Raw genomic sequence first — 16,487 nt, 5'->3', positions numbered from 1 at the left:
AAATAGACCCTGGATGACAACTTTCATTATCTAAACATATAACCTGAGGCTTTGAAATTGGGCCAGAGTCAAGGAATTTAAAAGCAAGAAAATATTTTTAAAAAATCAAAGTGATCGTTGCTTGTGGGTTTTTACACAGATTCCAAGGCTTTAACCATTCCAATTCACTCTGTCATCTGTTAGCAAAGCAGTCACTATTTCTCAGAATTCTCCTAACTCACACTGTCCTGATCTCCCCGGGATCCATACCCTGTCCATTTGGAGCCAGTATTACTTGCTGAATAAAGACATAGAATTGGGTCCCAAATCTGCTACTTGCTGTGTGTCCTTGGGAAAGTTATTTAACATCTCTGAAGCTTTTAAAAAAATCTGTAATGCAAGGCTGATAGTGTCTATGGCATACAGTGTATGGAAGAATCAGAGTAAACTTCTCCTTTTCATTTTTACTGGAGGATAGTTCAGTTTACATTAGTTTACATTGTCTTAGAAAGAGATGAAAATGTCCCCCAAGGGAAAATACAATTTCCAGTTTTCAGAAAATTATGGATCATTACAGGTCTGTAGACAGAACACATTTGCATTATTCAAGTGGCAGTAAGGTGGCAAACTTATCTTTGTTACAGAGAAATTCTGTGCTTTTGTACATGAAAATAAGAACACTGTGGGGCTAACATGTTTATTCGTGTATTCTGGCCCATTCCCCAAGGAGTTTAAAAAACATTACAAACATAATGAGATACTTTCTCATCACATGTAGGCAGGCCTTGACATCACTGTCACTATTTCATAGCCATTAAGGTCTGGAAAGATTAAATGACTTGCTCAAGGTCACATAGCATGTTTGACTCAAACCCTAGGTCCACTGCCTTAGTGAAGACTATGCACTGTTCCCTGTCTACCAGGAAAAGAACCCCAAGTGAAACACTGATTGCTGAAGAAGGAAAATAGCTATTGAGCTACGGAAGTTGACATTTAGCCAGCCAGAAATCATTAATGTGGCCGGGTTTAAGGAGAGCTCTATTAAACTGTCCATCAAACACTTTACTCTTAAATGGATTTATTGAGAAAGGAAAAAGACCAGGGTAGAAAGAACATATTAGAGGTGGCTTTTTCTTTGTCTGCTAGAAGTTCATGGTGAGTGGCAGGAAGAGAGGATGCCCCTGGAGGAAAAGATGTTTACTAGTAAAAGGATAAATTTCTTAGGGTTTTGGAACCAGGGAGAACCAGGTGGGAGCGTTGGCAATTAAACCTCTTAGGGTGTGTCATCAGACACACTTCTTTACCTCTCTGAATATCAGAAAAATATGAGGATGAATGAGGTAAAACATCGATCCTGGCTCACCATCACTGTTTAATGTGTAGTTATGACGAGGTTGTTGTCATAGTGAAAATGGAAGGGAAGGGGTTGAGTCTCGGTAGACTCGGAGCAGCCAACTAGGTCAAGTATGATAACATGGGAGGAAAGAGAAGAGGAAAGAGTTTAGTCCACATTCACTGTCATCATCAGAGAGGTTCTGACATACAAAGGAAGCATGTGTCTCCTCAGGGAGGAGCAGCTCAGAGATTCCGGAGGGGTGAGAAGACGGGACAGCATAGGTAGAGAGAGGTATTTAAAGCTTTCTTTTCAAATGGAGATACAAATTCTAACCGCCTTCCCTCACAGAGTGGCTAGAGGATTAAGTTATGTCACCCACCATGCAAGGCTAGCAAGCCACAAAACAAAGTTGCAGCCCAAATTGCCATGGTGGCCTTTGTTCTGAGCCACTAGCCGTAACCCACTTCTCAATATAGACATCCATTCTGAATTCAGGCTTTTGGCCATTACCCTTCATTCACTCCTTCATCCATCAAACATGTTTGGGTCTTGACAGGCCTCAGCTGTGCTGGGCGCTACCCTTAAGACAAACATTGTGGCTGAGGCAGGGGGCTGTGGGCACACTGGGTGCCCTTAGCTTAGTCTGGGAGTTGGAAGAAGGTGATTTCTGACGTAAGTAGGGAGCCATTCAGGATGAAAGAAAGGATGGTCATTCCAGGAAGATGGAATAGCAGGAAATAAGGCCCAGGGACAAGAAATTAGTTGACTCCTGTCATTTGAAGATGTAAATAATGGGTTGGGGGGAGGCAGGAGAATATTTGGAGAAGACATTTGGATTCAGATTACAAATTATGGGCTTTTTATAATTGGGGCAGTGGGGACCCTAGAAAAATTTGGTGTGTGTGTGTGTGTGTGTGTATGTGTGTGTGTGTGTGTGTGTGTGTGTTATGACCAATATTTGTTTGGGAAAGACCACCTCAGGCAGTGTGTAGGAGAATTGGAGGATTGGAGGGGCAGACAGACAGTGGTGGAGACCCGTGAGAAGGCAGTCCCATCCATCTATCATTCTCTGGCCTAACCCTTGGGATCTGACACTTGACACTATGTTTCCTGGTTAAGGCCTTAACTCTGTCAAAAGCTCTGGGTCTTGACTCTGTATATTTTTCTTGGATGGCCTCAGCTAATTACATCTTCATGTTTGAATGAATCTCTGAACCTTCCTGCCTAAGAAAGAAGAGAAACCAGACAAAATGCCCAGTGTGCTGGCAAACAGGTGGTGGAGGTCAACTGAGCTCCTGGAAGACTCAAAAATCAACACCCATCCTTTACCGTCTCAGGTCCTGGGCTTGTTTTCTTTTCCTTCCTCCCTCTCTGCCTCCCTCCCTCCCTCCCACCCTCCCTTTCTCCTTCCTTCCCTCCTTCTCTCCCTCGTTTCTTATTTCTTCTTTTCTTTCAATACTGACTTGGTATAGAAGTATCAGTAGTGCTTATTCTTTTCACTCAAGAGGAACTTTAAAGGTTAGAGTCTAGCAGTATGTTGTGACATTGGAGGAAGGGGTCACAAGAAGGATGGGGGTAGTTATATCCAGGTTAGAAATAATTTTCTAGAGGAAATGGTTTCCAAAATTAAGAAGGTGTCCCACAACAGCCATTGTGAGAAAAGGGAGTTGTATGAACAAACACCCCAGAGTATGAAAAACCATGGCATATTAAGGACAAGTGAGCTGAGCTGAAGGGTATAGTGTCTTGTTGGAGAAAAATAAACCCCAGGGCCTTGCCATGGAATGGAACTAGAATTGCACTCCATTTCTACCACTCTCAGTCATGTGAACTTGTGCATGTTACTTGATATCTCTGAACCCCAGTTTTCTCATTCATGAAATGGGGGGATTACACTTAAGTTCCAAAGTTATGAAAAGGAATAAATGAGATGGCAAATGAAAACAATTAGCACAGTGCTTGTTTGATAAATGATAGCTATTATTATACTTATTTTTATTCTCATTGCCTAAAGATTCAAAATAGAATCTAAGTCTGTTATCGCAAAGTGATTTCACCTTAAATGCCAATTCTCATTGATTGGTATTAGCTGCCTGGAGAAGACAATTGTGCTGAGATGTCATGTGAGGTTGTATATGAGATCAGCTGGAAGAAGTGCTGTGATCAGTTAGTAATGTCTGAATAGGGGAACCAATAGGAGTGATGGCATCATGCCATGTATTGCTAGCCCTAAAATAAATATTGTTTAAGAGCTAGGAGGTATTAGTACAAGTTAATGTGTTATAGGAGGATACATGAAGGGGTTGTGAGACTTGAATTAGCTCCTTAAGTAAGTGGAGGTATGGGGCAGGTACAAACGGGGGCGGGGGCAATCTAACACAGCTGAATTCGGGTTTCATTTTGTTGGCAACATAACATTCTATTTCTGGGCTTCAGTATTGCAAGACAGAGTGCTTGAAACTCATCTCTTATCGACTGACTAGAAAACAAACATGTGTCCTCTTCTTTGGCAATGCAGGGACCGCTTGAGTGGAATCTGAGTGAGGGGGCAAAAGGTACGTACTTAATTTACCAAACCTCCAGGTCTCTGGTAACTTTCCGGAATACTAAGCTGTTTATTTTGGGAGTCTTTAAGCTTAGTCAGTTGGTATTTAGAGACAGCTAGGAATTTTGGATTTCACTCTCATTCCAATAGAAAAAAAGAAAAATTTTTAAATGCTTTCCAAATACTGGTAAGTCAGACGAGGACAGCCTGGCTCCAATCTGGTGTCCTCCCTCACTCCCTACCCCCAACCCCTATAAACTCACGGAGAAACACAGAATGAAAAGAAAAAAAAAATGACATAATACATGCACTAAGGCACAAGTTAAAACTTCCTCTGAAGAATGCTAGACAACGAGACTCCCTCCACATTAGTTGATGCAAAAAAGCATCCATCAGTATCTGAGCGTGCAAGCACGGGGAGGGGGTTGAGGTAGCCGGCAGGGTCCGTGCATAGCTGGAGACTCCATGAGGGTGGTGTGTCTGTCCTTTGCGTGGGGCTTTGACACAAGCCTTTAAAAAGCTTCCATTAGCAATGTAATTGATCTTCTGATAAGAAGTAAGAAGAAATCTAGCAAAAATTATGTGATTACAATGTACAGAAGCAGACACAGATTAAGTAGCAGGTTTAAACGTTACAGTCACAGCCATCTATAAACCATGCTTAGATGTAACTTTCATTATTTCTTTGTAACTGTCCTTAGCTCATGAGTTCCCATCTCTGCCAGGGGCAGGAAACTTAATCTTGTACATTCAAATAACTCAGCAACTTTCTGCTTTAAATGTGATTGATTTGGGAATTTAAACATAGGCAGGTTAAGATTATCTCCATTTTCCTCCTTTGCTCTTCTCCCAAAAATGGGAGGAGTGAGCTATTTTCCAGTGGCTCTGACTTTCATCAACCTGGTATTGGCAGAGGTGCATTTGGTTTTTGTGGGCCTCCATGAGGTGACTTGTCTTATTGTGGGTCATTGGCCTCTCTCTAGATGCATCAGTTGCTGTTGGTGGCCTCTGCCTGGCCCATGGTTATCAGAGCCTTACCCTTCCTCACCTGTATCCTGACTGAACCCTCTTCAGCACCACCAGCGGCTCTGTGCTCTTCTAGTCTGTATTTTCAACATCCCCTGGGGACGTATGGCATTTATGAGCCTGTCCTTGGCTCATCCATCTGGACATCTCCCTCAGTCATGGCTGCAGGGTCCTTTGTTGCCAGGCAACTCTCTCCCCTGCTCTGTAATCCCAAAAGCTCACCTGGGCTCCAATCATTTCAGATTGCATGAGTGACCTCAAGGTTTTGTCACTCCTGATATACATGTCCTTTGCATGTGACTCTAGAATTCTTTTCCATAAAGGCAGGACATATCTGCGCCTCACTGCTACCCATCCTCACCCTGCTTGACTTTGAACTGAGCCATGTGCCTTGCTTTGGTCATAGGATGAAGCAAAAGTAATGGCTTGGCATTTTCAAGCTTAGGCCTTCATAGGGCTCCTCTACTTTCTCTTGCCATCTCTGCCTCTGTCATCACCAAGCAAGCATTCCTCAGTGTGCTCTCTGGCCCAAGGAAACACAAAACAGAACCACCCCACCCAAGCCCAGACTAAACAAATGGTCCTTCAGCTGACTTGCAGATCCATGAGCATAAAATCTTATTGCAACATGTCACAGAGATTTTGTGTTTGTTATGTGGCATTTTTGTGGCAATAAATAGTTGATATATTCCCAAATTTAGAACATAGCTTAGAGGACTGGGAACCTAGGGTCCCTAAGATCTAGTATTTCTCCTCTGGCACTTCTTTGCTTGTCATTCCATCAAACTTTAATCCCCTTTCCAAATGGAGGGAAGTCTTCTCTTCGAGTACTATCTTTTCCTCTTTTCCTTCCTATGGTTTTGCTTTTAAGTTGTTGCTCTGGGCCCCTCAGGTTTTAGGTTTTGATGAATAAAGTCATGTTTGTGGAGATCAAACAGCCATTCCCTCTCTCTCAAAAAGCCTTGTTTTTATACACTTATACTTTTCAATATGCAGTCTCAGTTATGTGGTAAAAAAACAAATTCATTCAGAAAGGCAAATGACTCCAGTGTTCTTGGCTAAGTCTGCCTTTCTTCTGAGGCCGTCATATCTACAGAAGTACTGTATTTAATTTTCCAAATAGTCTAAAATATGGGAGAGTCATGTGATAAGTCTGAGAAAGATGCAGAATAATTAATAACATTAGCCTGAAATAATAGCCATTTCAGACTAATATTCTCCTGTGAATGTGACTACACATGGAGCCAGTATTAACACTTCCATTGCCCCCATTTATTGAAAGCTCACTGCATGAGTATTAACGTGGCAAGCAATATTTTTGTTGTAAAATATATGTAACAATTTGCCATTTTAATCATTTTAACTATTGTTCTGTGACATTAAAAACAGTCACATTGTTATGTAACTGTAGTAAGCACTTTCTTTTTTTTTTTTTGCGTTGGAGTCTCACTCTGACTCTGTCACCCAGACTGGAGTGCAGTGGCCACTCCTGGCCACTGCAGCCTCGACCTGCTGGGCTTCAGCAATCCTTCCACCTCAGCCTTCCATAGATGGAGCTACAGGCGTGCGCTACCATGCCTGGCTAATTTTTGATTTTATTGTAGAGATGAGGTCTCCCCAAGTTGCCCGGGCGGGTCTCGAACCCGCGGGCTCAGGCAATCCACTCACCTCAGCCTCCCAAAGTGCTGGGATTATAGGCTGAGCCACCGAGCACAGCTAGGTAAGCACTTTCAAATGTTTTTTCCACTAGTCACAATGCCCTTATGCATCACTTTAACCATTCTTATGACACAGATGGAGAAACCGAGGCTGAGAGAAGTTATGTGCCAAGGTCACATAGCTTTCATATGGCAAATCAAGAACTCAAAGCTGCATCATAAAATCTTCAGACTGTGAGAGATTTTAGAACATCTAGCTCAGTTTTTTTCAAACTTATTTTTATAAATTATCAAGTTTTTTTCATAAATAAAATCTCACATAGAAGCTTATGGTCAGATACATCCCTAGCCTCAGTCTTGACCACTTCCTTTATCCAGGCCCTTGGCCCAGCTTTGAAGTTTCCTCCCACCATGATGCGTTCCACCCCTTGACTCTGAGTTTGACCAGAGTCACATGATTTGCCAATAAGATGTTAGCAGAAGCAACATGAGCAGAGGCTTGAAATAAGTGCTTGCACAACTGGGTTTCCACTTTTGTGCTTCTGCCATTGCCATTGGAAGGACATGCCCACGCTCTCCAACTGGCTCCATGAGGTAGAGAGACACGTGGATGGAGCACAGCTAAACAGCTCCAGCTAAACCCAGCTCAGATCCATCAACTCCATCCTCCATCCTCCATCCCATGATGCTGAGTGAGCACAGCCAAGATACAAAAGTGCCTGGTTCAGGTCAGTTGAACCATGCAGATGTACGAGAGACAAACGTTTGTTGTTGAAGTCACTGAAGTGTTGTGGTATTTTATAAAGCAGCAGTTTTGTGGCATTAGTTAACTGATACCAAACTCCCCCCATAAAAACAATACAAATGGAGAACCTCTTGATGCAAGGGGAAGGAAACCTGGAGTCTCAGCCGTTTGACCTCCCCCATCCTTTGCAGCTGACCTTGGAGCCATATAGTAGGACCAGGGTTCCATGGAACACAGTTTGACAAACCACCACTCAGTTCCACACCAATCTGCCCACCTGTCATTTCACTCTCTTTCTTGTTCCCCTGAATAAATGCTTGAATTCTTTTTCTAACCTCTCTGTCACACGTTTTCAGCTTAAACACCTCTGTCACAGGAGCTCCCTCTCTTCTAAGACAGCCAGTTCTTCCTTTAGATAGCTATAGTGCTCAGACAACAATTCCTCATTTTCTGGAGAGCCCAGAACTATAGCAAAATAATGGGTGAGATAATGGTGGAAAAGAGATGGTTTTGGTCTAACTTCTACCAAAGGAATGACTGACATTCTAGTCCTCAAATTCTGGTCTTCCAGGATAAGTGGGTTATGGCACTCACACTACCTCATAAGCAGGCCCACCTGCCCACTTTTTAAAATAATAATATTGAACATATACTAGGAGTCAGGCATAGTGCTAAGCATGTCAGATGAATAATCTTTAATTACTTGAGATAAGCATTATTATTAGTCTAATGTAGCTCGTGGGAAAACTGAATCTTGGAGACGGTGATTAACTTGCCCATGATCTTGCAGCTGGTAAGTGGTGGAGATGGCCTTTGAACTTGGATTTGTTTACTCTGAAACTGGTGCTCGTAGCCTCTGCATAATGAGACTAAGAATAACAGCAACAGCAGCAGCAATAACTACACCATGAATATTAATAACTATTATCAATTGTGTACTATGGGTTAATCATTGTTCTAAGAGCTTTTGTGGACTAATTTATTTAGTCCTCACAAAAAGTCTGGAAGAAGGGTAGTTTCCCCTCATTTATAGAGACTGTCAAACTGTAACCCCTCCCCAACCTTAGCTTTTTTCTCACTTAGAGTGAATTCATTTCTTATTTGAGATAGTGAGTTCTCTACCACAGATTCTGCCTAAAAGATGGCTGGAAGAGTGCTTTTTAGGGGTTTGCTTGACAGTGGAATCTACTAGTAACTACTATGGTGCCTTTTTTCTCCCTGACTCCCATCTCTATCCCATCACTTCCATATTCATCACAAGAAAGAAGGAATCCCTTCCCCTTACTGGGTCTCTGTTATAAACCAGATACTGAACTAGCTCTTGCATCACCATCATTACTGTATTTCAAGTTCACCCGAACCTTCAGGGAACCCTGTTCTTGCCCTTCACAACACTTTACTGTCTTCCCCACTAGACCACATCTCAGGGAAAGCAAAGATACTACTTATTTTGTTCCCCTCTATGGCCAGTGCACTTGGAATTCTCTCACTACACCGATGAATGTGACCCAGGCTCACAGAGGCATGGCAAGCTTCAAAGGCAGAACATAGTGAATAAGAGCAGAGCTCTCAAATCTGATTCCCTGGGTTCAAATCTCAGCTTTGTTTCTTACTAGCTCTGTGAATTTTGGCAAATAATTAGTGCTTCTGTGCCTTAAATTTCCCATATTTAAAAGAAGAACCACATTTTTACTGTACTGAGGCAGTCAAGCATAGTGGCAAAAGTAGGGATTTCTGGAGACAGACTGTCTAGGTTTATACTCTAGCTCTGCCCAACTCCTAGGGCATCTGGGATAAAGCATGTACGCCTCTATTTCTCCCTTGAAAAGTTAGCAGGGTTAATAATAGCTTCTTCTCATGGAGCTGTTGCAGGGACTAAATGAGCCAAGCTTTGTAAAGAGCTCAGAACATGTTCCAGCACAGAGTAAACATGGCAGATTCAAGGTCACCTGGCTAGCTGGCATGTAGTCAACATTTGAGTCCAAGTTTACCTCCAAGTTCATTACTCTTTAGAACACCCTGAAGTTTTGAGATAAGCTCTTTACTTGAGTTGCTTTCTTCCAACACTTCTAAGAGAGCAGAACTTTCCCTTACACTATTTCATTAGTAGACATCTTGACATCCTTGAAGCATTTTCTACATCACTAGAGACAAACATATTTTCCACCTGGGAGGAAGTGGAGCTTGCTTCCAGAAGGGAGTGAAAAGAGTCGTCAAAAAAACAGAGACCAGCAAAGGAAGATGCAAAAATAATTAAGGTACAAAACATGCCGCCGTCTTCGCAGTATTTCAATTTTGCAGTTGCCTAAGGGGAGAGGGGTGGCAGACGTTCACTTTCTCACACTGATACACATTTTGATATAGTGTGATAAAGACTTAGGAAAATTGACAGATTAAATTGGAGTAAGAGCTTAGGACGTTTGTATCCTGTAAGCAAGGAGAAGGGGTGAATATACAGAGAAGCTTCATGGGGGTCGCAGGCTTACCCCACATCACAGCAAGACAGCTGGGATGCTTTGAGTACTGCAACAAGGCTCTTCTGGCTCTGTGGCAGGTCCAGGCTTAGTGATAAAGATGCAGAGTCCAGAGGTGATACAAGGTTCCTGTGGTCAAAGGTTAAGTTACTGGTTTGGCAGAGCTGGGATTAGAACCCAGGTTTTCTGACCTCTGGTCCAGCCATCATTCATTCATTCTGCCATTTAACCATTCATTTATTGGAAAACTATATCTTAATGGTCCTCTACTGGGTATAAGGTACTCACTGTGAAAGCAACAGAATTGAGACCCACAAGCAGCAAAAGCAGCTGATCTTTGCTTTTGTTTTATTTTCACTTTCCCTTGTTCTATTTGAGGACTGTTATTCTTTCTAGCCCTTTCCAACTCTCTGTTTGCTGCAGGTCAGGTTGGCATAGGTTGACTGGGGCTTTTACCCCATGTCCTTAGTAGCCAGTCAAGCCTTGATAGAGTCCTTTGCTTATGACTCTGTGTCTTTTCTTCCTTCCTGAATGTTGAGAGCAGGTAAGACTGCAACACGACCCTCAGGGACCTCAGGCCACTTGTCTGAGGTTTGGCGAGTGTAGCACCCCCTGATGTTAATTCACTTCTTGAGTTAAAATGGGCATTTCCAAAGTCCCAGACGACTGAGTTCAGAGGAGAAGTGGGTGTGGACGTCTCAGGCCACTGCATTACTCATTTGAACAACACATATTTATTGAGCAGCTGCTATATGTCAGGGTCTGTGCCAGATGGCTTGGGATGTAATCGTTAGGAGCTCCCAGCCTATTGGGAGAGGTGTTCTCAACAGATAATAGTACACAATGGTCTTATTATCTCTTATTATCTCAGGGCTCACTTCAGAGCCTAACTGAGTAGTATTTTTGGAGTCAGCTGGTCTTGAGTCTAAAACCCAGTTCCTCTAATGAAGACCTGTGTGCCCTTTACTCTCTATGCATCCTAGTTTCCTGCTTTATAAAGTCAGGTGGTTGTGAGAAATCACATGAGATTATGTTTGTGGAATGCCTGGTACATGGTAGACCCTTAGAAATATGAATTCCTTTTCCTTTCCTCTCCTGGGTATGCACTCATTTTGTGTCTGTGAACAGAACCAGTCCTCTCCCCAATCAGATGGCCAGCTCTTCCAGGGCCAGATGAAGTATTACTGCTGACTGTGTTACCTGCTCATTGCCTCTACAGGATGAGGGAAATCTAACCTCCTTCCAAGAGTTATTGTGAGTGCAGCCAGCCCTCTGCACAGGTGAATGAGGTGCCAGGGCCCAGAGTGTCAGAAGGGGCTTACTGTTAGGGTCACACCTATAAATGTAGGGTTGGCACTTGCATTGACTGTGAGTGCTTGATCTATCCACCAGTGCCAAGGGGGGAGCCCAGGGCCAGACACTAGGTCTGCACTGCTTATTTGCTTGAAAGAAATAGAAGCCCATTCAAGCTAAGGAATTTGTTTTAAAGACATATGTGGAGCTAAAATAGGGGAACAGGGTCTCATAGGAATCATCAAAAAGTCAAGGACTCAAGAATGAGGCCAGATCCCTGGGAGCCAGAAGTGGAGGACTAGTGGGGGATGCACGGTGGCTTCTGGAAGCCCTGCAGGACTTCAGGGCTCCCTTGTACCATCTTCAAGGTCTTGCACCATGGCCTGCTTCTCTGGCCTCAAATCTGGTAAGAATCAGATTAGTCCCTCATCAAACTATGCTCCTGCCCACGGTCACTGTGTGTCCCCTGAGTACCCAGCTCTCTGCCTCTGTGTTTCCTGGATGTATCCTTCTGCCTGGACACTCTTGTCTCCTTCTATCACCAAGAAAACCCTTGCCCATTTTTCAGGATTTGGCTTCATTGTCATTTTATCCAAGAACCCTCCCTGCCCCCAGAACAATTTAAATGGCACATGATTCTCTCTGAAAGTACTTTTTGTAGCTATGTATTTACTTGGATAACTATTGGTTCAGCATCTGTCATTTCCCACTGGACTGTCCATTACACATTGACAAGGACTGGTCTGTTTTGCTATTTACCATACCCCACTGCCCAGTATGGTGTTTGGCAATGGGAGGAGATTCATAAATGTATATTGAATGAATGAAAAAAGGGCCGTTTCTTTACTCTGATAACCTGCCAATCAGATGACCCAAGCTGCACTCCATTTATGAGCTGATTCTGCTACCATGTGCTTTTCTTTGCTTCTGGAATTTCTGGGTTATTTTCTTTCATGCTGAAACTTGCTCCTGGCCCTTCATGGTTTTCAAAATTCCCAGCCTAACCTTTCAGCCGTAGCCCCTAACACTGACTGACAGTCTTTTGATGTTTCTTAGTTCAAATCGCCTAGAGAAAAAGTGTGAGTGGTCTAGCTCACCTTGTCGGGTGAGATCATGGGGTCGATTCCTTGATGGACAGCCAATCTATGGAGCAGTTTGCCTTTGGGGCAGGTGTCCAGGTAACCTTGTACATAGTCATCAGCCACATGTGGCTGTTAAGCGCTTGAAATGTGGCTGGTGCACTGGTAGAGATGATACCATTTCTATATAGTGGTTAAATAAAATATGTTATTAAAATTAATTTTACTTGCCTTTTTTTAAACTTATTTAATGTGTCTGCTGAAAAATCTAAAATCACATATGTTGCATTATATTTCTATTGAACAGCACTGAGGCAATCTGTGCTGGAATGGGGGTAGGGTACTGGATTACATGATGTGAAACAGGAGCCACCTGAGTGGCAAGAGCTGTGCAGGATAGGGAAGCTCCCTTTAGAAGGGGGATAACAGCTGTTATATTTTGACTACCATGATTATTATTATAGTCCATTCACAATAATTCTTCATGCTAATACAGTTAAACATTTTATTCCAGTGTATTAGTTATCTACTGCTATGTAACAATATCAGGACAAGCTTGGTGTCCTAAAGCAACAGACATTTATTATTTCACAGTTTCTATGGGTCAAGAGTCCAGGCATGGCTTAGCTGGGTCCTTTGCTGTAGGGGGCTATAAGGCTGAAATCGAGGTGTTGGCTTGGGCTGTTCTCTCATCATGATTCTTGACTTGGTAGTTGTGGGTGGGTGTGGGTTTACTTGGTTTTGGCAGGATTTAGCTCTGTACAGCTGTGGTACCATGGGAATAATTTCTTGCCAGCTGTTGACTAGTTCCTTGTCACATGGGCCTTTTAATACAGTCACTTCTTTTATCAGAGGCAGCAAGGGAGAGATTTCTAGCAAGATTGGTATCATAATCTCATGTAGAAATCTCATAAATAGCATATCACCATCTTTGCCATAACTGTTAAAAGCAAGTCACAGGCTCTACCTGCACTCAAGAGAAGAAGACAATAAGAAGGAGCAAATACCAGGAGGTGGTATCATGGGGCTTTCTGAGCATTTGTCTACCACAACTACACAATGCTTACTTTGGGGTTGGGAATAGAGACATAGGTCACCATATGTTCCAATTACAAGGAATAATGTTAGGAATCATTGGCTCCAACTATATCATGGGGAATTTGGGACCCTAGTGTCTTAGTACAGTCAGGTGGCTATAGCAAAATACCATAGACTGGTAGTTTATAAATAGCAGAAATTTATTTCTCATAGTTTTGGAGACTGGGAAGTCAAGATGAAGGCATTGGCAGATTCAGTGTTGGGTAAGGACCCACATTTTGGTTTATAGGTGCTCCTTCTAGCTGTGTCCTCACAGGGTGGAAGAGGCAAATGAGCTCTTCTGGTTGTATTTTATAAGAGCACTAGTTCCATTCATGATAAATTTATTTGCCTTCATGAATCACCTTCCCCAAAATTCCACCTAATATCAGCACCTTGGGGGTTAGGATCTCAACATATGAATGGGGGCAGGAGACAGATATTCAGAACACAAAACCCAGAGAGGGAACAGGGGCTTTAAGATGACACAGAGACGGTCAGCAGTGGGGTCAGAATGAGAAACTCCCCACTCCTTAATCTTCCTCCACGGTAAGAGGTGTAATTGGTAAAAATAATTGGCTTTGTTCTTAACACAGAAAAAAGTCATACAATTCTGTAGATTAGGAGAAAAATTTGATGACAGAGAGATCCTTCTTAGGGTTGCAATGGCTCTGAACAGGCCTCTCTGGATGGCCAAGCATCTAGCGTCTTGGTCATTGGAAGAAGACAGGCAGAAAACACCCTTCTGTTTGGGGCCATGAATAGCCTGGGAGGGTGGTGGATTCCTGGGCATGTTGAAGCCTGGCTTGCAGAGGCCTTGCAGGACATACAGTTAGCCACATTTGATTCTACTCGAATTTTATGACTGTTCAGCTGGAGATGTGGCATTCTTCTTGCTCCTGAGACACTGCAAGGCTATACTCAATCATGTGCTAGAGCTTGTCAACTGGGAGGGTGTGTGTACACAAACTCTAGAAGGCTCGGAATATCATTCTGGAACTTAAGAGTGTGAGAAGTCATTTAGAGCCAACAGAAATATTATCCATCTCTCTCTCTCTCTCTCTCTCTCTATCATCTAACATCATCTTCTATCTACATATTTATTTTGAAAAAAACATAGTAATATAGTTTTGAGTGCCATACAAAATTCAATGTATGCTTATTGGAAAGATATGAGAATTCATAACAATTTTATCTATCACTATGCCTTTTCCTATAAAATACAATTGTCTTTATATGAATATTTCCTCTTTAAAAAATGTCTTTATTGAACTAAAATTGATAATCAAGACTGCACATGTCTAATGTATATAATTTGAGGAGTTTGAACATATATGTTCATATACTCATAAAGCAGTCATCACTATCAGGGTGATAGACATATCCGTTACCTCCAGAAGTTTCCTGTGCTCCCCCTTTTAAAAAATTTTTGTTTTGTGTAAGAACATGTAATGTGAGCTCTATCCTCTTAAAATGTTTTAAGTGTACAATACATTATTATTAATTACAGGTACTATTTTGTACAGAAGACCCCCAAAATGTGTTCACCTTGCATCATTGAAATGTGAAAGCCACCCCTTATTTCCACAGATGAGAGGTGACACAGTGTTGACCTCATGTTTGCAGAGGACTGGGCAGTCACACACTCTATGTAAGAGTCACAAGTTCCTTATTTGAATGAAAAAGATGAGGCTTAGGGATAAGCTAGTAACCTGCAGAACCGGGTCTCAAGTCTATACCCTTAGGATCATTTGCTCCCATCCTGTCATCTCTTGCAGAACAATTCTGAACATCTAGTAATAATGATAGTAGTAGTTCATATTGCGTGTTTGCTGTGGAGCACACACCATTTTATGCACTTCTCATAGACTTGTTCATTTAATCCTCACTATAATCCTGACAGGTAGAAATGATCATCACTGCTGTTCCACAGAAAGGAAACTGAGGCTCAGAGACCTTAAGACACATGTCAAAGTCACACAGCTTATAGGTGTGAGAGAAGGAATTTGAGCAGACTCCATGGATTTAACCATTGTGAATACTGGCTAAGAATGGCACAATCTCAAGAGTGACCCATCCTTTCCATTTTCCATATGGGGAAACTGAGACCTGGAAAAGTAGAGCAGCTGACTGAACCTGGAACCCTGGCATCCTGTTTCCCAGACCAGGGGATCTTCCCTCTGCCAGCCTCATCTTTTTGAACTATTGGTCTTTAAATGCCCCTAGGTGTCCTGCCCCCTCCACAGGAAGGATGCAGGATAATTAAAGTCTCTCTTTCCCACCCTTTTTTCCCTTTCAACACTTTGTAAACTAGTTTTTTTTTTTTTTTGGTCTATCTTTTTGGACATTTCAAGCTGCTCATTTGGATAAGATCTGGTATCCAGGGGTTTCTCTGATGAGCAACATCACAACCCAGTATCCTTCCCATGGGAAGCCAAGGAAGGGGACAGGGAGGACAGGGAACATTTCCCATTAAATTGGCCTCCTGCCATCTCTGAAGTTTAATCTTAACTTGAAAGTGTTTTTGATCAGCTTTCAGGCTGCTCCCTCCTTCCGGCCCACCCCTGTTTTTGGGCCCAGCACCCTTTCTCTCCCCTGCATTCAAAGTGATGTGTGATTAGAGGTAGGAGGTGGGGTGGAGTGAGTGGCCATTCTTTTATCTCCATCTTCCAGCTGTCTTTCTGACCAGACAGAAGTGCTAACTTCAGTTCCTTTTCTGGAAGCTTAGGATCAGCTGCTATATTGAGATCTGACCTGGTGTCTGCATTTCAAAAGCATCTTCTGTCCTGTGCTCACAGCAGCTGTCTTCTCCTTCCTTCCTCCTTCTTCCACCCTCCTCTTTCCTCCTCCCCCTCATTCCCTTCTCACCCCTGACCTTGCCTTCTCCCCTCTGCTCTTACACTTTTTCCCCTGTAACTGTTACTGTTCTGTCCTTTTATGCTTTGGAATGAATCACTAACATAGTTTTCCTGCCAAGCAAAGCGAGGTCTGATATCCTTCTAAATGATCCAGGATTTGCAGGGAAAATAATGTCTCAGTGTTCTGAAGGCCACATTATATATTCATTTGGCGGAATGCAGGTTTACAGAGAGCGGGAGATCGTTTGCTTACTCCATAAATGAATTCCTGGCGAGGCAATATTCATCCAGATGGAAGGTACCCTCAGGTCCTCTGCTCCCCAGAGGAGCTGTGAGGCACTATTATTCCAAATAAACTAAATGTATATTCACGACTATGAGGTAGAAACACTCTGGACTGGGAAAAGTTAGCCATGT

This window comes from Carlito syrichta, unplaced genomic scaffold, assembly GCF_000164805.1.
Source record: "Carlito syrichta isolate Samal-C Ts95f unplaced genomic scaffold, Tarsius_syrichta-2.0.1 Scaffold308678, whole genome shotgun sequence".
Taxonomy (NCBI): Eukaryota; Metazoa; Chordata; class Mammalia; order Primates; family Tarsiidae; genus Carlito; species Carlito syrichta.
This window is presented reverse-complemented; position numbering follows the sequence as displayed.